The following is a 26,707-nucleotide window of genomic DNA, read 5'->3' as shown; positions in this document are numbered from 1 at the left end:
TCAGACCAATTCTTTTCTCTTCTAAATCATTTTCCGTAAAACAAGGAGATGATTATCTGACTGCTAGAGGAAAGCAGGGGTATTATATTTCATTTGGGGGGAAATGTAGATTTATGGCAGATGGAATTTTTTTTCTTTAAAACCAACAACCCAACAATGGCAGAGTTCATAGAGTGAGTTAAAGTGCTTGCTTATGTTTTGTGTTTTAAACTGATGAGATTTACACACATCTGTAGTGGTTTCAGGGGCTGTGCCATTGGAGGGACTCTTGTTTAAGGAGTTCAAGGAAGGAGAAAGAAACCGTCCTGTACCCGTTTAACAAAGGCAGAGCTTTTCCAACATTTGCCCAAGGTATTCTGCAATTGGAGACATGTGCTCACTGGGAAAATGATTAAAATGGATTTTGCAAAGGAAGAGGAGGTTCATTCATTGACTAGTAGTAAACAGGGCATCTATTCAGTGTAAGATAGTGTGCCAAGCACTCAGGATGAAACAGTGAAATGGCAGGTCCTGCCTGCAGGAAACTCACAGTCAGTGGTGAAGGTGGGTAAGTCACTGCATTGTAAGGCAGCATTTCCCAATGGAGGCACATGCCAGGTGCCATGGGAGCCCAGAGAGGGAAGGGCTAAGCTCTTCTGGGTGGTCAGGGGAGGGAGCCTAGAAGACAGAATCACCAGGGCAGTTGGGGAGGTTCTGGAGCATGGGAAGAGCAGGGATGCTTGGCAGAGTCGTGTGCACTTGAGGATCTGTGAGCGGCTTGGATAGACCCAGCCGTGGGTGTATGTTGACGAGGAGTGGAGTGTAGAGAGTGGGTGAGGCCTGCATCAAGGGAGGGCAGAGTCCAGTTTTGGACAGTTTAAATTTTGATAGAGGTGGAAGTGTGCCACGATTACTCTGGTTGGGGAAATGAAGCTTTCTGACTAAAAGAGATGGCATCCACCCCTCATCGTTTTTAACTAGATGTAAAAAAAAAAGTACCTTTTAATAAAACTTCCATCCATAAGATGAGAATCATAAAAATGTGACATCTTCTCCGAGTTAATATTCCCTGTTCCCTAAACAGTTCATCGTATTGAAATGGAGACGTTTTAGACCTCTCATTGTCTTGGTCTGTCCTGTGTGGAACTAACCTGATTTATCAGAGTTCTGCTCAAGGCTGCCATAGAGAGCTAGAGCATTGCCAGAGCGTGGGCTGATTGTCAGGGAGTGCAGGGAACAGATTCATCCCAAGCTCTTTATTAGCACACTCTGGATTACTCCTGCTAACAGCCTGTTGCACTGTTTGCTGATCTTAAACCTTCAGGAAAGAAAACTTCCAGGCCTTTTTCATGTCAGTGACGGGAGGTCAGCTCTCCGTCTTTTTATACAACTGATGTTTTGAGGCCCAATAAGAGCTTAATCCTTAATAAGTCTTAAAAAATGATTTTTTTCCTTTGTGAATCCTTATGTGTCCACCCAAAATATAAGCCATGTGGCACTTTAAAGGGTTTTAAAATTAAAATATTTTTATTTTAACAAAATTGGAAATAAAAAAGTAAAAAAAAACCCACATGATTTTCCTAACATACTATCATAATGTTATTAGTTTTTCTTAGTTCATATGCAGAAAAAAAACTATATGGCTTTGTCATCATGAAACAGACAAGTACGGTGTTGGTGGTATAGTGATGAGCATAGCTGCCTTCCATAAAACAAAGTTTTGAGGTCTGCTTTTAAAATAACACTTCCTAAGTATTTTTCAGATTGCTATAATCTTCAAAATGAAAATGTGAAACAGTTGCATAGTATACTATCTTGTGGTTATGCCATAATATACTATACATTATTCTTTTGTTGGACAATCAGGCCTTTTCCTTATTTAACCATTATAAAAATACTGCAACAATGATATTTTTGCATATTTTAAATGTTCTTCTTTTGAATTATTTTCACAGGGTAAATTCCTAGTATGAATTATAGGGGTCAAATTACTAGGCCAAAGATAAGCTGCATTTTTATGGTTGTTGAAATACAGTGCCCTCTAAAACCCAGTGCCACTTCTACCAGAAATGTGACAAACCATCTAGGTCTTCAGCTTCACTTGTGATGGCAGAGCTAAGACTAGTTACTCGTTACTGAATCAACCATTACAGATTCATCTCAATGTAATGTCATTCTGCCTTCATTTCCCCACGTCAGAGAGCATTTGTGGGCTATATAAAGGCAGGGATCTTGCCCACTGCCATATCATACTTCAGCTTCTAATGCACAGTGAAGGCTCAATAAACATGTGTTCAATGAATAAAATGCCTTATGAATCCTATAACATTTTTCTGACATACCATTCATTAACCCCATTAAATAATAAATGGTTGATGAGTAATGATTCATTGTTGGTGAACCTTTTAGACCCCCAGTATTCACCAGTTTCTTAAGGACTCTCTTACCATCATTTGGTAATGGGTTTTATTTTTTAATTGCAACGCATTATAAATGAAATTATTGATTTACAAACAAAGTTTACCTCAATTGGAAACAAAAAAAGCAATTTCTAATTTTTTATATTCTATTTTATATATAGATTGCAGCATAACCTTTTTTTTTTTTTTTTTTTTTTTTGCGGTACACGGGCCTCTCACTGCTGTGGCCTCTCCCGTTGCGGAACACAGGCTCCGGACGCGCAGGCTCAGCGGCCATGGCTCACGGGCCCAGCCGCTCCGCGGCATGTGGGATCCTACCAGACCGGGGCACGAACCCGTGTCCCCTGCATCGGCAGGCGGACTCTCAACCACTGCGCCACCAGGGAAGCCCCAGCATAACCTTTTTTTAAGAACATAACTATATGATTTGTATGTTTTTAGCAGTTCTGCACAATATTTTTCTACATGCATTATACATTTATCCATTTAGTCAGTAAATGTTTACTGAGGAAAACATTGTGTACCAGATACTTGGGCAGTTGTTTACGGCAAGACAAACGCATTCTTTGCCCTCATGGAGTACATTGTCTAGTGGGGAAGACAGACATCAAAAAGTAAAAACTGCTGAATTTTTGTAAGTACAGAGGGCTAGAGGACGCTATTACAGGCTGACATTACTATCCTGGGGTGTCATGGAAGGCTTTCTAGAGGAAATAAAATATACTGAATCCTAAAGTATGAATAAGAGTTACCTAGTAGCGAGTGGTAGTAGGGGAGGAGGGCAGTAAGAGGGAAGAGCATGTGCTCGCTGCCGGGCTCCGATGCCAGAGAGAGCACAGTAAAGTGAGCAACTGAAGAGCCAGATGAAGTCAAGTGTGGGCGGGTTATAAAGAGTGATATAGATTGAGGCGATGTGAGGGATTTTGGTTTCTACTGGGAGGGCAGTGGAAAGCACTGAGAGTTTTAAGCAGGGGAGTATGGCCTGATCAGATGGGCCACAAAAAAGGGAGCAGCTTGTCTGATTTGGTTTACACTGAGCATTGGTGGCAGCACACATGATTCCCGTTGTATTGCAAAATGGAGACATGAGTTGAATCCTTTCTGAGTTTATTCTTGCCTTCTTGATATTTTTTCCCTCAAACTTGTCCAAATTTGTCACCAATATAAGGAGACTCTAATCTGGGCTTGCATTTGGACGTCCCGAGCTGGTGATTTCCGTATTCTTCATTCCAGAGAAGCGGGTCCGGCTTTGAAGAGGGAAGCTGTCCTCCTGTAAAGTCAGCCTCTGGACAACATCTGTGGTACTGGCTAATCCAGGCTGTGAACTTCTATGAAGCACCCAGCTCTGTTCTGGGGCCTGGGCCCCTCATACTAACAACATTTAGATAACTTTTGTTAGTTTGTAAATAGATAATTTCATTTACAATGTGTTGTGATTAAAAAATGAAATCCATTACTAAATGATGTTAAGATGGCCAGTCTCCTGTCGGGCCCTGGAAGGAGATTGCAGCTGTAGAATGCAGTAGCAGGGAGGTGTGTCCGAGGTGCAAGATGTGGGCTCATCTCCATTCTCTGATTCTCTGGAGACTTCCCTCACTTGCCCAGGAAAGATTGGTATTTACCATCAGGCCAGACGGCCTGTCTACAGGGATCACTCTAGAAATCAGCTGCTTTGTTGAAATCGTTCTTCAAATTTTCCTCCCTTTTTTTTTTTTTTTAAGATGTATTTGTTCATGTAATTGATTTGAATGACTTGGCTGGCTGCTGCTAGACCTGAGAGTTCCTTGGTACTAGCAGAAGCCAGGTGCTTCACTGTGGGTTGAATAATGACTAGTTACAAACTAGGGAACCTATCTGAGCCTGAGTAATACTTTATACTAACAGTAAGTAAAGCAACAGCTATCCTCCTCACCCTCCACTGTTAGTTGAGTGTTTTTAATGTGCCAGACACTGTGCTAGATGCCTTGCATATATTTTCTGTGTTCTTCACAAGGACCCTACAAGGTAGGTATTCACATTGCTGTCATCTACTGTATCATAGGCTCCCAGCAGGAAACAGATGGCCCACTCAAATTAGGATAATTTGAGAAGAGTTTAATAAAGGGACTATTTACAAAAGTGTGGTTAGGGTGAGGGAAATCCCAAGCATGGTGTGCTTGGGGCTAGTAACAGTAGAGTTCCTTTGTTACAAGTCTAAGACTGAGTAGGAGAGGAGGACCTGGGTGTGGGGCATGGGGAAAGATGTTTGGGGATGCTGTCAACAGGAGTTGGGTCTTTCTTTTAAGGGATAAGGTTGGTCTGCAGCAATCCTGAAACAGCGGTGCAAAGGAGACAAGTATTCCCAGGTCACACTTCACTTTCTCTCCAGTCTTGAAAGAAAGTAGTGAGTGGTATGTGTGCTGCCACCAATGCTCAGTGTAAACCAAATCAGACAAGGCTGCTCCCTTTTTTGTGGCCCATCTGATCAGGCCATACTCCCCTGCTTAAAACTCTCAGTGCTTTCTGCTGCCTTCCCTTTGGAAGCCAGAGGGCCAGGGAGCTTTTTCATGTTTAAATACAGTGCAGGGTAGAGAAGGGTAATGGGGGTGCAATTGGAAACTATCTAGTCCATATACCAAACTCCGTGATGTATGTGGTATTTAGTATTCAGTTCCTTGCTGTCCTTTCCTCCCCTAGTCCTCTCTTCATTATTGGTGATGGGGACTCCAGTATTCAGGTATTTGATCTGTGAACATTGTGGCCTCTCAGTTGTTCTTCCCCTTCACATGCAGAATCTTTTCCTCCTCCCAACTCCTCTGCCCACTCTCTCTGTCATACTCATGACTTTATCACTATCACTACATTGAGACTCCAGGCCAGGGGCACTTCCCCCGTTCACTATCCTTTCTTGTCCTCAGGTCCACTTCCTACCTTTCCCAGCTAGGATTTCCTAGCTGGTTAGGATCATTCCTGCCTCAGGTGTCCCTCTCTGACTCTGTGGTACTCCTGGTATGACCCAGCTCTGATTAACACCATCCAACTGTCTCCTCCGTGTCTGTACTTGAGCAGCTGGAACTTCTTGGAGAAAACATACAATTGGGCCAGCTGATCTCATATTAAAATCAGGACCACGGATCTCAAATGAGCTCTTACCCACATGGGATTCCTACTGCATTTCCCTAGTAAGGAAGTACTTTCTTTCTCACCAAGTTTCTTAACACCTTCCTTCCTTAAATGTCCTGTGCTTTCTCGGTACACTCCTAGTTGAGGGGCTTTCTTTGTACTTTATTAAGAAAAGAAAATCAATTAGCTAAGAATTCTCCATGCTTCCTACCACCTGAATCTGTGCCTATACTCACACCTTCCGTCTTCCCTCTTGTTACAGTGAAATGTTCTGTCCTTATTTAAATCCAACCCATCCACTTATGTTCTAGACCCTATCCCCATCCTTTCTCAAGGACTTTGTGCTGCAGTTTTCTCCTTTGTTTTCTCTCACCATTCCTCTAGACTGGATCATCCCTGTGAGCATCTACACATGCTCTAGTATTTTCTATCTTAAAACATACACTTGAGCTACTTGTACCACATTCATTTCTCTGCGCCTCTCCATAGCAAAACATCTTGATATTGTTGTCTATAGTTTCTCTCTCTACTTCTGTACTTCACATTTTCCGTAATCTACTCCTAATTCTGCCTTTCTACTGAAATTGCTCTGTCAAGATCACCAATGACCTTTATGTTTTTAAATTCTGTGGTCAACATTTTGTCTTCAGCTTATTGGTTCTCTCAGCAGCTTTCAATATTTATTTATTTATTTGGCTGCATTGGGCCTTCATGGTGGCATGTGGGATCTTTTGTTTTGGTGCATGGACTCTTTGTTGTGACATGCGTGCTTCTCTCTAGTTGTGGCACGTGAGCTCCAGAGCGTGTGAGCTCAGTAGTTGTGGCGTGCAGGCTTAGTTGCCCCGCGGCATGTGGGACCCTAGTTCCCTGATCCCTAGTTCCCAGGGATCAAACCTGCAACCCCTGGATTGGAAGGTGGATTCTTAACCATTGGACCACCAGGGAAGTCCCCTCAGCAGCTTCTGATACAACCTTCCACCCTCCTTTTTGAAAGTTTTTCTCATCTTTTCCATAACAGCTGCTTTCTGGTTCTTCATCATCATTTATACAGTGACTGCTCTCAATTTTATGTCTGGCTCAGATCACTCTGCTGAACTTGTGCAGCTGAGCATTGAATAGCACAGGTTTGAACTGCATGGGTCCACTTACATGCGGGTTTTTTTCATTAGTAAACACAGTGGTACTACGTGATCTGTGGTTGGTTGACTCCACCGATGTGGAACCGCAGATACTGAGGAACAGCATGTATGGAGGGCCGACTCTAAGTTATACACAGATTTTTCAGCTGTGCAGAGGATCTGCACCCCTAACCCCACATTGTTCAAGGGTCAACTGTATATTCAACTGCTTCTTAACCTCTCTATTGGATGACTTAGTAGGCATCTGTAGGAGACACTACTGGGAGGTCTCCTAACTCATTTCCTCTTCCTGAACACACCCCTAGACTGTACATTCCAGCCTCCCTTACTGATGGGTGTGGCCGTGTGATAGATTTCTAGTCTGTGGCATGTAAGCAGAAGTGATGTACATCACTTCTAGGTTTGGCCTGTTCAAACCTTCCACATGTGATTGTCCATACTCTTTATCTTTCAAATGGATACGGATGAGCTCAGTGAATTTTAAAGTCAAATGTTGTACATAGATGGGCCATAACAAGGAAGGAACATGAGTCTCTGAGTCACCACTTGCAGGACGGCTGCCTACCAATCAGGAATAACTGATTTGGATTTTAACTGAGCAAGAAATTCAATCTTACTGTATTAAGCCTTTGGATTTTGGGGGGGCCACCATCCATCAGCTTCTCAGCACTATATGAGTGCCTAGCACATATTAAGTGTCATAGATACTTGTTGAATAAATGGATGTTATCCTTGAATCATTTCTTTCTCTCTCTCTCTGTCATCTAATCCATCAGTAAACCCTCTAAGCTCTATTTCATGATAAACTATCTGGTTCTCTCCACCTCTGCTATACCCGTCCTAGTTCAGACGTCTGCCAGCTGTTAACTGGCATTACTGCGGTAGCCTCCTGACTGGACTCTGCTATGTTCTTTCACCCTCCAATCCAATCCTATCATAGCAGCTGGACTGATCTTTTGAAAACATAAATCAAATCTTGCTCTCCTTGTCGAAGCCCCACAGTGGTCTCCCAGTTCTAATGCTGGTCTGCAGGGCCCTCTGTGACCTGGCTGCTGCTTCCCTCTCTGACTACATGTTGTTTCATCTGCTTCCTTGTTCAGAAAGTTCTGGCCATACTGACCTTCTTCCTGTCCATGAACACATCTGGCTTGTTTTCCACTGTAGGGCTTTTCCTCTGACTGTTCCCTCTGCCTGAAATGCTCTTCCTGCTTAACTGATGGCCAGCTCCTTTTTCTCATTCAGATCTCAGCTCCTATGTTCCCTCTTCAGAGTCAACTTCTCCAGCCATCCAACATAAAGAGGCCCCTAGTCACTCTCTGTCCCAGCACCTGATTGGCTTTAAATCATTGCACTTAAAACTAGTTGGCATTTAGATAGTATATTTTATTGTCTTCCCTCTGCCCTCACAAGGGATCTTGCTTACCCTGTTTAATGCTGTATTCCCATCACTAGGAGCAGTATCTACCATTCAGTACCTGCCTAATATGTAGCTCAAAAAAAATGAAGAAATTTTTATTCACTCTTACACAAGTTCAAATACAATCTTGCCTCTTTGATTTATATAAGGATCATACATGACTTGGTTAGCTTGTTGCCAAGATGAATACCAGTGGTTATTATCATTATTAAAACTTTTAATTTTACAAAAGTAATGTTTTAATATTCTCACTGCAGAAAATTTAGAAAACACAAGTAAAAAATAAATAATTAAAAAGTAACTGTAATACAGCATCCCTGAGCTAATCATCATTGATATTTTGGTGTTTTTCTCTTTTTTTTTGCGGTACGCGTGCCTCTCACTGTTGTGGCCTCTCCTGTTGCGGAGCCCAGGCTCCGGACGCGCAGGCTTAGCGGCCATGGCTCACGGGCCCAGCCGCTCCGCGGCATGTGGGATCCTCCCGGACCGGGGCACGAACCCGTGTCCTCTGCATCGGCAGGCGGACTCTCGACCACTGCGCCACCAGGGAAGCCCGTGTTTTTCTTTCTTTCTAATTATTTATACACATATTAAGCAACAGTGGCATCATTCTTCCCCAGTGGAATATTGGACATGTCTTTCCATGTCGTATTAGTCTTGTTCAACAAGCCATCTTCTTAGAGGGCGCTTCAGCCCAGCTTCAAGTTCAGTGGTGGTGGTTTCTTTGGAAAGTTTCTTTGGGTCTGCCAAGTGCATGTGGCCTCTGGTATTGGTATTGCACCTCTGCAGGCACTGGATAATGTCAGTTTATCACTGCCATTGTCCTGGGGTGGTGCTGAAAGTCAGGGAATGCTGTTCTCTCTGTGGTTAATTTTTTTGTTCTTAAAGCTAAAAAGTGAGACCTATTTCAGAACTCTGTGACCCAGCTGGTTCAGTGATGACAGGCTAATGTCTCCCAGAGTGACTGTAGCAGCTTGCAGATTGACAGTAATGAAACCAACCTCCATTACATGTAATAAAAGTGGGAATCTTAATAAAAAGCTAAACAAGAGAGGGGCACAGTTAAGAGCTGCATCCTTCTCGCCTTAGGTCCTGGCAAATTGTCATGTAGTTACTGAAGCCTCAAAAGACAAGACGTTCAGTTGTGGTTCAGTTATTATTTAGTTTTCAAATGCTGTGCATTAAAGGAACAATTACAACTAATTTTTATAAGGCTGCATATCTGTCTATCTATCTATCTATCTAGTACAAGACTGGAAGACCGGAAAAAAGGGCAAATCCAACTTAATGCTCTGCAGGTAGAAAAATATTTTGGCATTTTAATGGTATATCTTACTGGACTGCATGGGGTGATTGGTCCAAAGACATATTTTGATTTTATGTTTGGTTGAAGGATCACTGTTGTTCATTAATAATTAATAATTGGAAATTTGGGTGAATCAAGCTTCTCAGTTCATGTTGTTATATACTCAGACCCCACAGGTAAATCTTACCAAGAGACCTCTTCTGTGGTCCTACAAGGGAATTTTCTACAAGACATGGTTTGGTAGGTTGAATAATGGCCCCAAAGATGTTCACATCCTAATCCCTGGAATCTTTGAGTATGTTACCATGCATGGCAGAAAGGACTTTGCAGGTGTGATTAAATTAAGGAGCTTGCGATGGGAAGATTATGTTGTATTTTCAGGATGAGCCTGATGTAATCACAAAGGTCCTTATGAGAGGGAGGCAGTGAGAGAGAAACAACGTACAGATGGAAGCAGAAGTCTGAGAGGAGAGAAGATGCTGCTGTCTTTGAAGAGGAGGAAGGGGCCATAGGCCAAGGAATGTGGGTTCCTCTAGAAGCTGGAAAGGCAAGGAAACAGATTCTTTGCTAATGCCTGGAGAAGGAATTCTGCATTTCAGACCTCTAGGATTCTAAGCTCAACTTGTATTGTTTTAAGTTACTAAATTTATGGTAATTTGTAATAGCAGCCATAGGAAACTAATACATGTGATCCATTTATAATTCAGGGGAGATTCTAGGTCAGAATGACATGTCAACTCTGATCAATTAGTAAGTGGTGCCTAGGGTTCCGGGTTGCAAATGGTTCTGAGTCTGAGTCTGGGTGGGCTCTGTGAGAATTATTATCATGATCAACTAGCGTTGACTGCTGTGGGTTCAGGATGTGCCATCTTTTGTGAGTGGGAATGTAGCTTGCAGAGCCTCACAACCAGAGGTTCCATGCAGCTTTGAAAGATGAGTTCCACACTGGACACTGACTCAGATTGAGATGGCTAAGGTATATGGGGTATGTTGAACAGCACAGCTGAAGTTTCTTGAAAGGGCAAATTTATTGGCTTTACTCAAATCTTCGGATATTCTAGAGCCCCTGGTTCCACTCACATCTAATGAATCCCCTAAGTTGAAACTTTGGGTCATTTGATGCCTTGTATTCTATTTTACTGTCAATGGAAAAGCAAACTAGGCAAAAGCTATTTTGGGATAAAGTATGAAAAATTGAATCAAGACTTTTAAGGTGACAGAGTAGAGAGACCTTGCGCTCACCTCCTCTCATGGGCACACCAAAATTACAGCTGTTTACAGAACAACTATTGATGAAAAAAACTGGAACATACTAGAAAAGATCTTTTATAACTAAAGATATGAAGAAGGAACTACAATGAGATGGGTAAGAGGGGTGGAGTCGCCGTATATAGTCAAGTCCCACACCCCCAGTGGACAACCCACAAATGGGAGAATAATTATAGTTGCAGAGGCTCTCTCCAAGGAGTGAGAAGTTTGAGCCCCATATCAGGTTCCCCAGCCTGGGGACCCTGCACCAGGAAGAGGAGCCCCCAGAGCATTTGGCCTTGAAGGGCAGCAGGGCTTACTTTTGGGAGACCCAGAGGGCTGTGGGAAATAGAGCATACACTCTTAAGGGTGCACACAAAATCTCACATGCTCTGGGACCCAGGGCAGAAGCAGTAATTTGAAGGGAGTCTGGGTCAGACCCACCTACCGATCTTGGAGAATCTTCTGCAGAGACAGGAGACAACTGAGCTCACCCTGTGGACACAGACACAGATGGCAGCCATTTTGGGGAGCTCCTTCTACCCCATGAATACTGGTGCTGGCAAGTGCCATTTTGGAATCCTCCCTCTAGCTTATTAGCCTCAGGACTTAGCCCCGCCCCTGCCCACCACCCTGCAGGCACCAATACTGGGATGCCTGAAGCCAAGCAAGTAACTGGACGGGAGCACAGCCCAACCCACCATTACACAGGCTGCTTTAAGATGCCCAGAACCAGCAGCTACCCCAACATGGCCCTGCCCACTAGAGGACTTAGGAGGTGGCCCCACATACCAGTGCACAGGCACTGGACCCAGGACCCGCAGGACTCTGTAGACAGAGACTTCGGGACCCAGCTCTGCCCATCAGTGGGCAGGCACCAGCCCTGCACACCAACAAGCCTGCTCTAGCATTGGGACCAGCCTGACCCACCAGTGGGTGGACATTATTCCCAGGACAACCATAGCCCCACAGCCTGCAGACCCACCCACCTACCAGCCAGGCTAGCACCAGCCCTGGGACTGGCTGGGCCCTGGCCCTGACCACCATCAGACCAACACAAACTTTGGGACACCCCAGACCCACAGCCAGCTGTGTCAGGAGCTGGTCCCAACTACCAGCAATCCCACACCAGCTCTGGGATCCCTGGGCCCTGCAGCCAGACCCCAGGACCTGGCTCTGCATGCTAGTGGGCCAGTACTAGCCCCAGACCTGGCTTCACCCACTGGTGGGAGGGAACCAGCCCTGGGATTACCTGGGCCCTGACTGTACCAACCAGTGAGTTTGCATTACCCACCTCCCCTCTCCTGCACCAGGATTCTGCAGCCAGTCACCTTGTGCAACCAGCAGCTGGCAGCCTTCGCACAAGGCAGCCTGGCAACCAACTGGACCAAGGACCAGCCATCCGTACCAGACCGCCCACAGTAGTCAGCCCGCCACAACAGAAGGACCCAAGTAGCCCTCATAGGGGTCACCCCAGAGCATATAGCTCTGGTGATGAGGGCAGTGTGCTACTGGAATACACAGGATGTCTCCTATAGAAGGCCACATCTCCAGAGTTGGGAAATGTAACCAACCTACCCTATACATAGAAATAAAAAATAGCAAGTTAGGCAAAATTAGGTGACAGAGGAACATGTTCCAAATGGAGGAACATGTTCCAAATGAAGGAACAAGATAAAACCCCAGAAGAACTAAGTGAAGTGGATATAGGCAATCTACCTGAGAAAGAGTTCAAGTTAATGGTTACAAAGACAAATAACTCAGGAGAATGGATGAACAGAGTGAGAATTTAAGAAGTTTTTAACAAAGACTTAGAAAATATATAGAGCAACCAGAGATGAAGAAAACAATAACTGAAATGAAAAATACACTAGAAGGAATCAACGATAGACTGACATAGAGGAACGGATCAGCAAGCTGGAAGTCAGAATAGTGGAAATCACTGACACTGAACAGAAAAAAGAAAAAAAAGAAATGGGGGGGCTTCCCTGGTGGCTTGGTGGTTGAGAGTCCACCTGCCAATGCAGGGGACATGGGTTCGTGCCCCGGTCTGGGAGGATCCCACATGTCGCGGAGCGGCTGGGCCCATGATCCGTGGCCGCTGAGCCTGCGTGTCCGGAGGCTGTGCTCTGCAACGGGAGAGGCCACAACAGTGAGAGACCCGTGTACCGCAAAAAAAAAAAGGGGGGGGACAGTTTGAGACCTCTGGGACAGCATCAAGTGCGCTAACATTCACGTTATACGGGTCCCAGATGGAGAAGAGAGAAAGGAGCAAATAACATATTTGAAGGCGTAATAGTTGAAGACCTCCCTAACCTAGGAGAGGAAAGAGACATCCAAGTCCAGGAATCACAGGGTCCCAAACTGGATCACCCCAAATAGGACCACACCAAGACACACTGACATTAAAATGGCAAAATTTAAAGATATTAAAATGGAAAAATTTAAAGATAAAGAGTGAGTATGAAAAGCAGCAAGGAAAAAGCAACAAGTCACATACAAGGGAACTCCCATAAGGCTGTCAGCTGACTTTTCAGCAGAAACTCTGAAGGACAGAAGGGAGTATATTTAAAATTATGAAAGGGAAGAACCTACAACCAAGAATACTCTACCCGACAAGGCTCTCATTCAGATCTGATGGAGCGATAAAAAGTTTTACAGACATGCAAACACTTTCTGAAGGAGCTCAGCACCACCAAACCAGCTCTACATGAAATGTTAAAGGAACTTCTCTAAGTGAAAAAGAAAAAGTCATAGCTAGAAACAAGAAAATTATGAAAGGAAAAAGCTCATTGGTAAAGGCAAATATGCAGTAAAGGTAGTAAATAATTCATATACAAAGCTAGTAGGAAGAATAAAAGACAAAAGTAGTAAAACCATTTATATCCACAGTAAGCAGTTAAAGGACACACAAAACAATTAGATGTGAAATGTGATACCAAAAACAGTAATGGTGAGGGGAGGAGAGTACAGATACAGGGCTGTTAAAATGTGTTTGATATTAATAGACCAGCAACTTAAAACAATCATATATATATATAGACTGCTATATATAAATCTCATGGTAACCACAAACCAGAAATCTATAATAGAGACACACACAAAAAAGAGAAAGGAATCCAAACATAACATTAAAGGTAGTCATCAAATCACAAGGGAAGAGAATAAAAGAAGAAAGGAAAAAAGTAACGACAAAACAACCCCCAAACAATTAACAAAATGGCAATAAATTCATATCAATAATTACTTTAAATGTAAATGGAATAAATGCTCCAATCAAAAGACATAGAGTGGCTGAATAGATACAGAAACAAGACCCACATATATGCTGCCTACAAGAGACTCACTTCAGATCTAAAGATACACAGAGACTGAAAGTGAGGAGATGGAAAGAGGTATTCCATGCACATGAAAATCGAAAGAAAGCCAGGGTAGCAATATTTATATCTTCCAAAACAAACTTTAAAACAAAGGCTGTAATAAGAGACAAAGAAGGACATTACATAATGATCAAGGGATCAATCCAAGAAGATATAATAATTGTAAACAAATGTCCAGGACCAGATGGCTTCACAGGTGAATTCTACCAGTCATTTAGAGAGAGTTAACACCTATCCTTCTGAAACTATTCCAAATGATTGCAGAGGAAGAAATGGTTCTGAACTCATTCTATGAGGCCACCATCACCCTGATACCAAGACAAAGATATCACAAAAAAAGAAAAATACAGGTCAGTATCACTGATGAACATAGATGCAAAAGTCCTCAACAAAATATTAGCAAAGCAAATTCAATAATACATTAAAAGGACCATACACCATGATCAAGTTGGATTTATCCCAGGGATGCAAAGCTGGTTCAATATTCGCAAATCAATCAATGTGATATGCCACATTAATAAATTGAAGTATAAAAACCATATGATCATCTCAATAGATGCAGAAAAAGCTTTTGACAAAATTCAACATATATTTATGAAGAAAATTCTCCAGAAAGTTTGTGTAGAGCGTATGTACCTCAACATAATAAAGGTCACATGTATTAAGCCCACAACTGACATCATAGTCAATGGTGAAAAGCTGAAAGTGTTTCCTGTAAGATCAGGAACAAGACAAGGATGCCCACTTTTATTCAACATATTATTGGAAGCTACAGTGCCGACAAGAAAAAGAAATAAAAAGAATCCAAATTGGAAAGGAGGATTAAAACTGTCATGGTTTGAAGATGACAATATACTGTACATAGAAAATCCTAAAGATGCCACCAAAAACTACTAGAGCTAATCAATGAATTCAGTAAAGTTGCATGATACAAAATTAATATATAGAAATCTGTTGCATTTTTATACACTAACAATGAATTATGTGAAAGAAATTAAAGAAACAATCTCATTTACAATTGCATCAAAAAGAATAAAATACCTAGGAATAAACCTAACTAAAGAGGTAAAAATCCTGTACTTCAATACTGTGTATTGAAGGCAACACAAACAGATGGGAAGATACACCATGTTAATGAATTAGAAGAATTAATGTTAAAATGACTATACTACCCAAGGCAATTTACATATTCAATGCAACCCCTGTCAAAATACGAATGGTGTTTTTCACAGAACTAGAAGAAATAATTTTAAAATTTGTATGGAAACAAAAAAGACCCTGAATAGCCAAAACAACTTTGAGGAAGAAGAATAGGGCTGGAGGTATCACACTCCCTGACTTCAGACTATGCTACAAAGCTACAGTAATCAAAACAGTATGGTGCTGGCATAAAGACAGACACACAGATCAATGGAATAGACTAGAGAGCCCAGAAATAAACCCATGCAGTTAATCTATGACAAAGGTGGCGAGAATATACAATGGAGAAAAGACAGCCTATTCAATAAGTGGTGCTGTGAAAACTGAACAGCTATGAATGAAATTAGAACATTCTCTCACACCATATGTAAAAATAAACTAAAAATGGATTAAAGACCTATACGTAAGATCAGAAACCATGAAACTCTTAGAAGAAAACATAGGCAGAACATTCTTTAACATAAATTTTAGCAATATCTTTTTAGATCTCTCCCCTAAGGCAAAGGAAATAAAAGCAAAAATAAACAAATGGGAATGAGTTAAATGCACTGCAAAGGAAACCATCAACAAAAGGAGAAGACAACCTACTTATTGGAAGAAAGTATTTGTAAATGATATGACCAATAAGGGGTTAATATCTAAAATACGTAAACAGCTCATACAACTCAATATCAAAAAGAACCCCCAAACAACCTGATTAAAAGTGGGCAGAAGAAATGAATAGACATTTTTCCAAAGAAGACATACAGATGGCTAATAGGCACATGAAAAGATGCTCAGCATAACTAATTATCAGGGAAATGCAAATCAAAACCACAATGAGATATCACCTTACACCTGTCAGAATGGCTATCATCAAAAAGACCACAAATAACAAATGTTTATGAGGATGTGGAGAAAAGGGAACCCTTGTACAATGTTGGTGGGAGTGTAAATTGGTGCAGCCACTGTGGAAAACAGTATGGAGGTTGCTCAAAAAACTAAAAATAGAACTGGCATATGATTCAGCAATTCCACCCAGCAATTCTTCGGGTATATATCCAAAGAAATTGAAAACACTGATTTGAAAAGATACATGCACCCCAATGTTCATAGCAGCATTATGGAATAGCCAAGATATAGAAGCAACCTGTTTCCGTCAATAACTGAATGGATAAAGAAGATGTCGTGTGTGTACACACACACACACACACACAGACACACACAGACACACACACACACACACACACACACACACACACACACACACACACACACACACACACACACACACACACACACACTGGAATACTACTCAGCCATAAGAAAGAATGAAATTTTATCACTCGCAACAACATGGATGGATTTGGAGGGTATTATGCCAAGTGAGATTAAGTCAGACAGAAGCAAATACTGTTTTTTATCACTTACATGTGGAATCTAAAAAATAAAACAAACTAGTGAAGATAACAAAAAAGAAAGAAACAGACTCACACATGGAACAAACCAGTGGTTGCCAGTGAGCAGAGGGAAGAGAGTTGGGGCTCAGATAGGGGTAGGGGACTAATAGGTATAAGGTACAATGTATAAAATAAATAAGCTACAAGGGTGTATTATACAGTGCGTGGAATCTAGCCAGTAGTTGTTAATAAGTATAAATGGATTATTATCTATAAAAAATTTGAAATATTATACACCTAATATAGTTGTTCAGTGTAGTTGGAACTAATATAATGTTGTAAATCAACTATACCTCAGTTTAAAATACACAATCCTATACCAGTACACCCCCAAACCTGACAACACCAAGTGCTGTTTAAGATGAGGGGCAACTGGGAACACTTATCCATTGTTGGCAGGTGTTCAAAATAGCACAGCCCTACTAGAAAAGTTTGACAGTTGCTTATAAAGTTAAATATACTCTTACTGAAGACCTAGCAGTCATGCTCCTGTGTATTTATCCTAGAGCAATGAAACTTGTGCTCACATAAAAACCTGTATACAAATGTTTTTACAAGCTCTGGCCATAATAGCCCCAAACTGGAACTAACCCAAGTGTACAACAGGTAGAGGCTACTGAGCAACCCAAAGGGATGAGCTATTGACACATGCAGCAGTTTGGACACATGCAGCATCTCAAATATACTGAAGCCAGTCTCAAAGGTTACGTACTGTATGATTCCATTTATATGACATTCTTGCAAAGAGAATGGTTGGAGTATAGAGATCACTGGTTGCCAGGGGTTAGTATTAGGGAGACAGTGTGAATATCAAGGCATAGCAGAGGGGTTTTTTTTTGGAGCGATGGAAATATTCAATTGTGGTAGTGGTTACGTATGTATACATGTCTCAATATTCATTGAACTGTACACTAAAAGTCAATTTTACCATATGATAATTGTTTTAAAAGTTTTAAGTGTCTTTTAATCAGGTTCAGTAAGAATCGTACTTCGTTTTGTATGTTTTTAGTTTGAAACAATTTCAAACATAGAAAAAGTTGCAAGAATAGTGTAGTGAACCCACATACCCATCACCTAAATTCACCAAATGTTAACTGACATTTGCCACATTCTCTCATACACAAATGTCCACGGTAGCTTTGTTTGTAATAGCACAAATCTGTAAACAACTCAGATGGTCATCAACAAGTGAATGGATAAAAAAATTTTGGTATACGTACAATGGAATACTGCTTAGTTAATACGAGCAAAAGAACTATTAGAAAAAGTATGAAAATTGCCTGTTTTTTAAAATCATGGAAATTGGGAAATTTCACTTACAAGAACAGAGCCACAGAATCCATGGTAACACTGAGAATATTCTCCTTTTAACCCACCTATTATTTACTCTTAACTTTCCCCCTTTCCCCCCTGCCCCTTATCTCTTGTGTTCAGGAACAGAATACACAGCACCCACACTAAAGAAGCCAGCCTCCTGGGAACAGTTGTAGGAACCTGAAGATGGATCAGGACTAAAGTGTGGAGGACTGTTTGGTGAGTTCGAACCAAGACGTGTTGTTTGTTATTAACAGCTTGGCTGCTGTTACCCGTCCTCTTCTTCCCATGGTACAACTGCTATCTGTGAACTCACAGAGGACCCCCTTGGCAGCTGCAGGACATAATTACCACATTCCAGAATATCTTTTAGGCATTTGGATCTATGGTTACCTCTTTGGATTGCTCCCCTGCTAACTAATATGTTACTGGCTTGACACAATTGACAGCCGGCTGTGCCGGTGGCTGAAGGACTGCCTCTGGGGCTGTCTCAAAATGAGGTTAATGATGGGCTAGATAAGCTCTCTAGGTTCCTTAGCCATCATCTACCTGGGAGCAGAATACGTGTGGGGCTCTGGTGTAATGACAGGGGGGTCTCGCCACGTAGTCATATGTACCAAATGGGCCATTTACCCTGCTAGGTGGATCATGGGGATTGCTTTGCTAATTTTGAATGTAATTAAAACAAAGTAAAACAAAGCTAGACCACTCCTGCAACCACAAAAGGCCCAGGAGGGAAAGGATTCAGAAGAAAACAAAGCTGCATCTTCTCCTATGGGTGGAGGTGGGGGAGGGGCCTTTCTTCAGCTTGCTCTCCCAAGTTCCCACACATCATTAGGATAAGAAACAGGGTGGTGGCGTTCAGGCTGAAGCTGCCATCTCAGACTGGAAGGACGCTTAGTAGTTGTTTAGATTAACTCACATTTTACAGATAAGGAAGCAAAGGCTCTGATGGGGAAAATGCTTTCTCTGGGATTCACAGCTTGTTAGTAGAGGAGTCTAAACTAGAATCTATTTCTCCAAAATTCTGGCTGGGGAGGGAGAAATCTTGAAGAGTGCTGACTACTCATTGGGTCAGGTGATTCCTACCTAAATACGGAACATCTTGTGGGCAGGAATTATGCTTGTTCATGTCTGCGTCCCTGGCACCTGGTACCTGGACAATAGAAGGTGCTCAGTTACTGTTTGTTGAATGAATGAATGAATACATAGACGATTAAATGAATGCTCCATGAGTAATTCAGGAAGACAGGAAAGTTGAAAGTTTCATCAACACTCAGAAACCAGAATGGACTTTTGAAGCATGGGATTTGCTCTCTCTTTATTGCTTTGTTGATTTTTTCTTAACCTTCATCAGTCTTGCAGTTATACTTAAGACAGCTCGTAGGGCACAAATGTCTAAAAGTCTGATTATCTCTATAGAGCTTCACTGTCCATTATAGTAGCCAGTAGCCTCATGTGGCTATTAAGCACTTGCAATGTGGCTAATTCGAATTGACATGTGCTGTGACTGTGGAATACATACCCAATTTCCAAGACAGTACAAAAAAGGGAATGTAAAATGTCTCATTCATAATTTTAAAAACATTGATTGCGTGTTAAAGTTATAAATTTCTCAGATATGTTGGTTAAATATATTATTAATTTCTCTGTGTTTAAAAACCTTTTTCTAATATGGCTACTAGAAAATTTAAAATTATACAGGGTGGCTCACATTTTTGGCTTCCATCACATTTCTGTGGAACAGCCCTACTATAGAGCATTCATTTTTGTGTTTGCTGGGCAAGTGGGCTCTACGATTGGCTTAAGCAGAAGTTGTTTATTTGATAAAGTATCAATCAGTTAATGAGTTTTAAGTAAATATCCAAAGGATTACTACTCAGGGTAGCATTTAGTGAAGATGTGCCTTCTTAAGTCAGTCCTGTTAGCACATCTCATCGTGTGTCAGCTGGAGACTGAATCTCAGAGAGGTTGAGGGGTGTGGACCAGCATTAGGAGCCAGGATTGTGGGACTCCAGATTTTCAAACATGGTGTTCCAAGATGATGGTGGGGTATTCTCAGGACTCAGTTTGTATGCCACAAACAGTATATTACCCATGTTATTTAAAGTCTCAAGGTTTGTGATTGCTTCTTTTTACAAATTAAAGCAGATTCAAGGCCATCTCTATCTATGTCATTCCTCTTCCTGACTGCATTCTGATGTACTTCCTTCAGAAGAGGGAGCAGACAGGGAGCTGGGCACATCTGTAACAGGGTAGTGGACGTCGTCTCCTTCTGCACTATTCTCCCCTTGGTTACTATGCGCCAGGAAAATCATGTCTTTAATCTCTGCACTCACCAAGTTCTTTCCAACCTCAGGGGCTTTGCACTTGCTCTTCCTCCCCTTGAATGTATAATAATTGGAAGGCAATGCCCGGAATTTAGCATTGTGAGTTCCTTCTCATTCTTTTAGTCAGTCTCTGCTTAAATGCAGAGGTAAGTCCTACCTGTTACTCTCTATTTTAGATCCTTGTTTATCTTTTCATGTCACTTATTCTAGTCTGCAATATTTTAGTCACATATTATTAATTAATTAATATCAGCTTCAAAGGAGGAGAGGGATAGGTTGTTCTTGTTCACTTCTGTATCTCAGTCACCTAGCATTCGACCTGGTAGAGAATAGAGGCTCCATTCTTACTTGTTGAATGATGAATGAATGAGTGAATAAAAACATTGGTGTGCCTATGAAAACAGTAGCTGAAATTACATTTCATCTCCAGAAATGGCCACTGTTTCATACAGGCAGTGGCCACCACTGGGAGGAAATCTATTTCTCTGATTGCATTTCATGTGAAGCCAGTTTGGAGAAGGAACACAGAAGGCAGTGGTGCAGATCCTTACCAGTCTGAGGTCATACCTGTGAAGGAATGGCTGGATGGGAAAATGTAATTTGAGCCAGAGTTCATCTCTATGCACAAACCAGAAGAGCTGCTTAAAAACCCCTGGGTCCAGTACTTCTTTAAAGTTAAAGGTCCCCAGTAAATCAGGTGACTTGAATATTTTTGTCCTGCATGTAATACAGTTGATAGTATTACTATTTTGAGGGATACAAGAGTATTAGTAGTCCTCTGCTTAATTTTAACTTTAATGTACTATTTCCTCTGAAATGTGGTGCCGGACACTTTCAAAAATGAAACGGAATGGAATGAGTTTTGTCTTGAGAATTGAATCTAAGAATTTCTCAATATACCTTGAAATGAGGGGAGCCACCTGCAGTTTTGCAAAATCAGGATTGGAAAACAACAGAGTAAGGAGGGGATCGTTTCTGGATGATCTAGGGTAGCGCAGGGCACTCCCTTGTAGGCTTTTTTTTTTTAAACAGGTGATGGCTTTTTGGAGAAAACAGATGGAACCTTTGGATGACCCAGATGGTTCCTGCCTGGGTTCAGGAGACTCCAGGTGGGAGTTGGTAACTGCAGGCGCCGGAACAGGCTCAGCGGGTTCCGCTCTAGGCTGCTTGGTAGGCTGGCATGTGTCTTTGCCTCCCATTGACATTACAAGCACAGACCTTTCCTGCTCCTTCTGGCTGGAAGGAGTGCTAAGGGCAGCTGTGGAGCCAAGCTCTTGTCACTACCCTTACTTCTGTGTTGGGCAGATTCTATTAAAGTCAAACCAGAGGTGAGACAGCCTCTGGGTTCTTTCTTATGGAGGGGTGAGGGGCAGCTCATTTTAACCCATATTGGTCGAAAATTAATATCACATTATTCTAGCCTCCAAGATCATCCAGTACTAGGTCAATGTGAACCCTTATGTATATTGCTTACATATTGCTTTCAATAAGGGCGCTGTGGGTTTTGCACCTGTGTGTACAGGAAAAAAAAAAAGATGAAGAGATGAAGCTGCAGATCCCCAGGCCAGTTGTCAAAGAGAAAAAGCCTTGATGCCCACGACAGGAACTAAGCCCAGCCTTTTCAGTTCTTTTAAAGTGAAGGTGGGTTTGAGCAGAGAAAATCCTACTGTGCTGAATGATTCCGTCGGGAGAGAGGTGGAGACTTTGGAATATAAATGAATGCTAGTGAGTGGGAGAATTAAGATTCTCCCTCATTGTGTATTATGGGCTTCGTGTGTGATGAGCATGTGTGTTTCTAGATTAACCCCAGCCTGCCAGGGCTCGTTTAATGGTATTATTATTAATAGCTTCCTTGATCCCAGCATGTGTTTATTATACCTGTCGGGGGCGGGGGGCGGGCATCTGTTCTAACTGGTGGTGGAGCCCTGCTGGAGCACATGGGGAAACCTTGGGAGGGAAGTGAGTGGACTTTCAATCCAGAGATTTGGGAAGCCCTTGTCATGGGGGATAGGAGACAGAGTTGGGGGGCATTGGGTGTAAAGGAGGAAAAGTCTGCAGAGGAATGGATAATTCTTAAGATTATTCTGGGTCTAGGTTAGTGTTCAGTTTTGAAAAGAGCAACTAATTTTGAAATGGAATGTGAAGGAAAACTGGATAAGAGCAAATGTGGAGAGAAGCAAAAGGTTAGTACACACAGAAGAAATTTTTCGAGACAGAGTAAGAGAAAGAGGGGGAGAAGGAGAGATGGATAAAGAAAGGTTTGGCAGGAAGGACACTTGTGGCAAGGAAGGTGACATCATAGAAGGGGGAGGAGGACTGCCCCATTCTCTGTCCTCCCCCTGCTTACTTTCCCAGTGGCCCACACAAGAAAAAGGTGGACAGGAACAGGAAAGGATTCTAGGATCCTAGACAGGCTCTAGGATCTCCTTCTCTCCTTCCTCTCCTTTCTGTCCTTTTTTACTTCCTTTGTCTTTTCTTCCTTCCTTTACTTCTGAGTTCACAACATTTCAGTGAAGTTTAGCCCCAGTGTCGGAACTGCCTGTTTGACTTTGGGCAAGTCTCTCTATGCCCTGCTTCTGCAATCCTCCATCTGCATGTGGGAGTGAGTCACTCGTGCCCCTGGAACACTCTGTCCTTCAGCCTGTGCGCACCAGGGAAGGGGAACTGCAAGTACACATTCTTTGTGTTGGTAAACACTGTGTGTGTGTGTGTGTGTGTGTGTGTGTGTGTGTGTGTGTGTGTGTGTGTGTGTGTATGTAGGTGAATAATCTTTGAAAAACAGAACTATAAGCAATTGAATGTATTTCAAAGTGTGTAATAAAACAACAAAAGTTTAGTGATAGTTCTCCTTCCTTCCTGGTCACTTCATTGCTCCACTAATGTCTTGGAAGTGGAACAGTCTGGACGTGCAGGGAAAGGTGTGAGGTCCAATCCCTTTCCTGAGATGCAGGGCTCAGGGAGGTCCTTCTTCTGAGAAAGGAGGCCAAATGTATTTTTATTCTGAGTGACATAAAAACATTACATGTTATTACTCCATGTTGCTCTCCTTCAGAAATAATATACCCCAACCATACCATCCTTTGAAGAATCCTCTCTCCTTTTCGCTTTTTCCCACCGAGGGGCTTGACATCTGGTTACAAGAGGTGTGAAGGAGGGCGGGTTAAATTGACCAACCAGCCAGCAAACCAACCAACCAAAATAAAGGAAAATGGAGATTTTGAGTGCAGTTTGAAATGCATCTAGTGTTATGTTCCACAAATAGTGTCTCACTCTTTTCCCGGTTGGGAGGTGTGCCCTACCATCTGCCCAGGCGCTGCAGAAGTTCCAGGTGGTGGAGAGGCTGACAAGATCTCCCCTCGCACTTTAGGGGAGATCTTTAGGACAAGCTCTTTAGGACAGCCCATGTCCCGCTTTCCAGCTCAGATCACTGAACTGGAAACGCGCCTGTCCACAGAGACACTCACCTTAGACGGTAGTCAGCTGTCTTTTTGCCTTTTACATCTCTCCCCTTCTCTGATGTGTTGCCCTTGAAATGAGGCTTCTGAGTGGCCCGGTAGTCGAAGCAGGTGGACTGGTGGGTACCTGGACACTCCAAGCAGTAGTAGGCTTTCTGCTTTTCTGGTGTGTGTGAGCAGCTTTACCTGTGAAATGACTGTCAGCGTGTACCCTGGCTGCTTGCAGACAATGTGGAGTAAAGGTGGCAGAGGCTGTGAGAGAGTGTCTCCCTGGCATGGCCCTTCTGTGGGCCGGGCCGAGAAGTGCTAGAGTCTCTCAGACGTTTCAACATCTCAGCCTGTGGGAACCGTATTTACAAGCATCTTTTCACACATGAGAAGACTTTTTACGTGAGGGGGAGGTCAGTGATCAAGAAGCTATGCTCATTTTGAGCATGAAGGTGTTTCCCTGACATGAAAAAACGGTTGGGATTCTTGCTTTTTCTCCTCCGGCCCTCCCTTCTTCCCACCTGTAGGCCCTGACTGAAAATCCCCTTGTAATTATCCCCATCAGCGAAGCCTGGAAGGCTCACCTTCCACAACAGGGGATATTAGAAGGGCTAAATGTCTCCCGCTGCACAGGGAGAAATATTCCTTTGTTTGAAGAGGAAGTTTGCTCATCCAGAGATTATGTTCTCCTGTGACTGTGCCATGATCGGAAGGGAGGGAGATTTTCGCATTCCCTGTGACTGACTCTTGTGGAAAACATTGTAATACCAGGGTTTAGGTTGGCGAGGTAGGAGTCATAGGAGATTTTGAGGTGGTCTCTTTTGGAAGGTAGTGTAACCACTTCCCGGGATTAGAGAGGACGGGGGAGGGCCATGAGCTGCATAGGGGGTGCTGTCGTGTTGTGTGTGACTCCTTTGGTCTTTGGAAATCCTCCTCTGACTTAGTGGGACATGTGGTCTAGGTAAACCAGTCCCTGGGGAGAGAAATGGCACTGGTCATGTAGTTTGTCCCCAGTTCAGTGTCCCGTGTGGGCACTGCTGACCTAAAGCGATGTCTGCCCATTAGGGGCCTCAGCGTTAGGTTGGAAACACCTATTGGTTCTGCCTGCCTAGGTATTTGTGCTTATATAACCTGAAAGAAGTACTTTTAACCTGAGGCTTTTAAAATGCAACAAAATGATTAGTGGAAAATGACCAAATCTACACTGCGATGTAGATTTAACAAACTATACGCAAGTAATTTAATGATAAATAAATCATGGGCAAATTACAAATAAGTTACAACTACGGTGTAATTTGGTTGTCAACTACTAAGCCCGCCTCACTGGAGTTTTGGTAAGATGTGAACCCGGAGTGATCTGGGCCTGAATCTACCTTGTAGGCAGTTCAGTGTCTATGGATTTGCCCTGGGTCCTGTGAGGGGCTCAGGTCTGATGATGGAGCCCCAGGATGCTAAATATGCCCTCAGCCAGGGTCGGCAGAACTCACTGATTTTGACTGGCATTTAACCAAACAAAGTATGGTCTCAGGTTAGATCCATTTCTTAGTCCAGGATCCGGGGGTTTGTTCTTGGGTTTGTGGTGGCCTTGAGTCAGACTCAGGGATGATAAATACTTAGCCAGTGTGTCTCTTCTACCTGTCCCCAGACAGAGCACACATAGCTAATTGATTAAGGCCTACTTGGCCTTGAGCCCAGATGCCCTCACACCATTCTCAGGCATCCTCAAGAGTTGATCTGGGAGATGCAGCCCATTGGTAATCCCTCACCCACCACGCCCTGATGCTTGAATTGATGTCTGCATTTCAGCGCTTTTTAGAAATCTTATTTTAAATGGCTTGAAGTTTAGTTCTTAAAGTAGAGGCTCTTTCTAACCCACACAGGGTTGGTGCAATTTCTATTCCTTATTGCTGTTCAACAAATCCACATGATATAAAAATGAATGGCATCATGGTAAAGTAGAAAGAGAATGGTGTTGTCTGTTCTGAGCTTGGATCCTGGATATTACATTTACTAGTGGTGTGACCTTTATGTGTAAAATGGAGATTGCAAGATTATTGTGAGAACAAGTGCTAATATAAATAAATAGTCTAGCATATTTTTCTGATATGCTTTAAGCACTAATAAATGGTGCTAACACGGTAAAGGAGACTAGCTCAGTGCCTGGTTTGTAGTGAACATTCACTAGATGTCATTTTCTCTTCATCCTTTTTATTTCCTTTGTAGGGGTTATCACAGATTGTAATTATTTTTTGCATGTGTGTTTGTTTATTTCTCAGGTTGTCGCCACTAGAAGGTGAGCTCTATAAGGAGCATGTCGATTTTGTTCACTGCTATATCTCCAGAACAGAGCTCCATGCTTGACACAGAGTTGTCACCTGGTAGATATTTGTGGCAACGCTAAATGTGCTTTCTCTGTTTTTCTTAATAAACTAATAATCTGTTAGAGACATGTGTTGCAGCTCTCCTCTACAGTGACCCTTCAGGGCTTGCAGGAGTCTGAGTGAGCATGCTGTCTGCTTGGCAGTGTAGGGAGGGAAAATGTTAATAGTTTCTGGGGCTTTATATCAAGGATAAGAGTCTCCTTAGGGTTGGAGGCTGCCTGGAAACCTTTCTCCCACTTCCCAATGGAGCTGTTGTGTGGGTCTCACTTGAACAGTCCTGACCACGAAGGAGCTGTCTGACCCATGGCTGGACTTGGCAGGGCTGTGCTTTTCACATATTTCAGACAGACGCTATAATGCTGCCTTATCTAATAAGGTGGCCACATGTGGCCAGCGACCATTTGGAATGGGGCTCATCTAAATTGGGATGTGCTGAAAGTGTGAAATACACCCAAGATTTTTAAGACTTCATGTGAAAAAATAATGTAAAATATTTCATTAACAATTTTTAATATCAATTATTTGTTGAAATGATGGTTGTATTGGGTTAAGTGGTATCTATTATTAAAACTGGATTTACCTTTTCTTCTTACTTTTGAAAATATGGCC

General features: G+C 42.5%; 1 long non-coding RNA gene across 1 annotated transcript in view; it reads left to right on the top strand.

The window, feature by feature from the left end:
- The window catches only part of LOC141276391 (uncharacterized), a 298,695-nt gene that overhangs the window by 97,625 nt on the left and 174,363 nt on the right, over window positions 1-26,707 (top strand). Inside the window, exon 2 of the long non-coding RNA XR_012325889.1 lies at window positions 18,065-18,163. This is a non-coding gene — a long non-coding RNA (uncharacterized lncRNA). The remainder of the gene's footprint in view (window positions 1-18,064; window positions 18,164-26,707) is intronic.

This window comes from Tursiops truncatus, chromosome 14 (genome assembly GCF_011762595.2).
Source record: "Tursiops truncatus isolate mTurTru1 chromosome 14, mTurTru1.mat.Y, whole genome shotgun sequence".
Lineage (NCBI taxonomy): Eukaryota > Metazoa > Chordata > Mammalia > Artiodactyla > Delphinidae > Tursiops > Tursiops truncatus.
The sequence above is the reverse complement of the archived record's forward strand: the minus strand, read 5'-3'. Positions and strand labels throughout refer to the sequence as shown.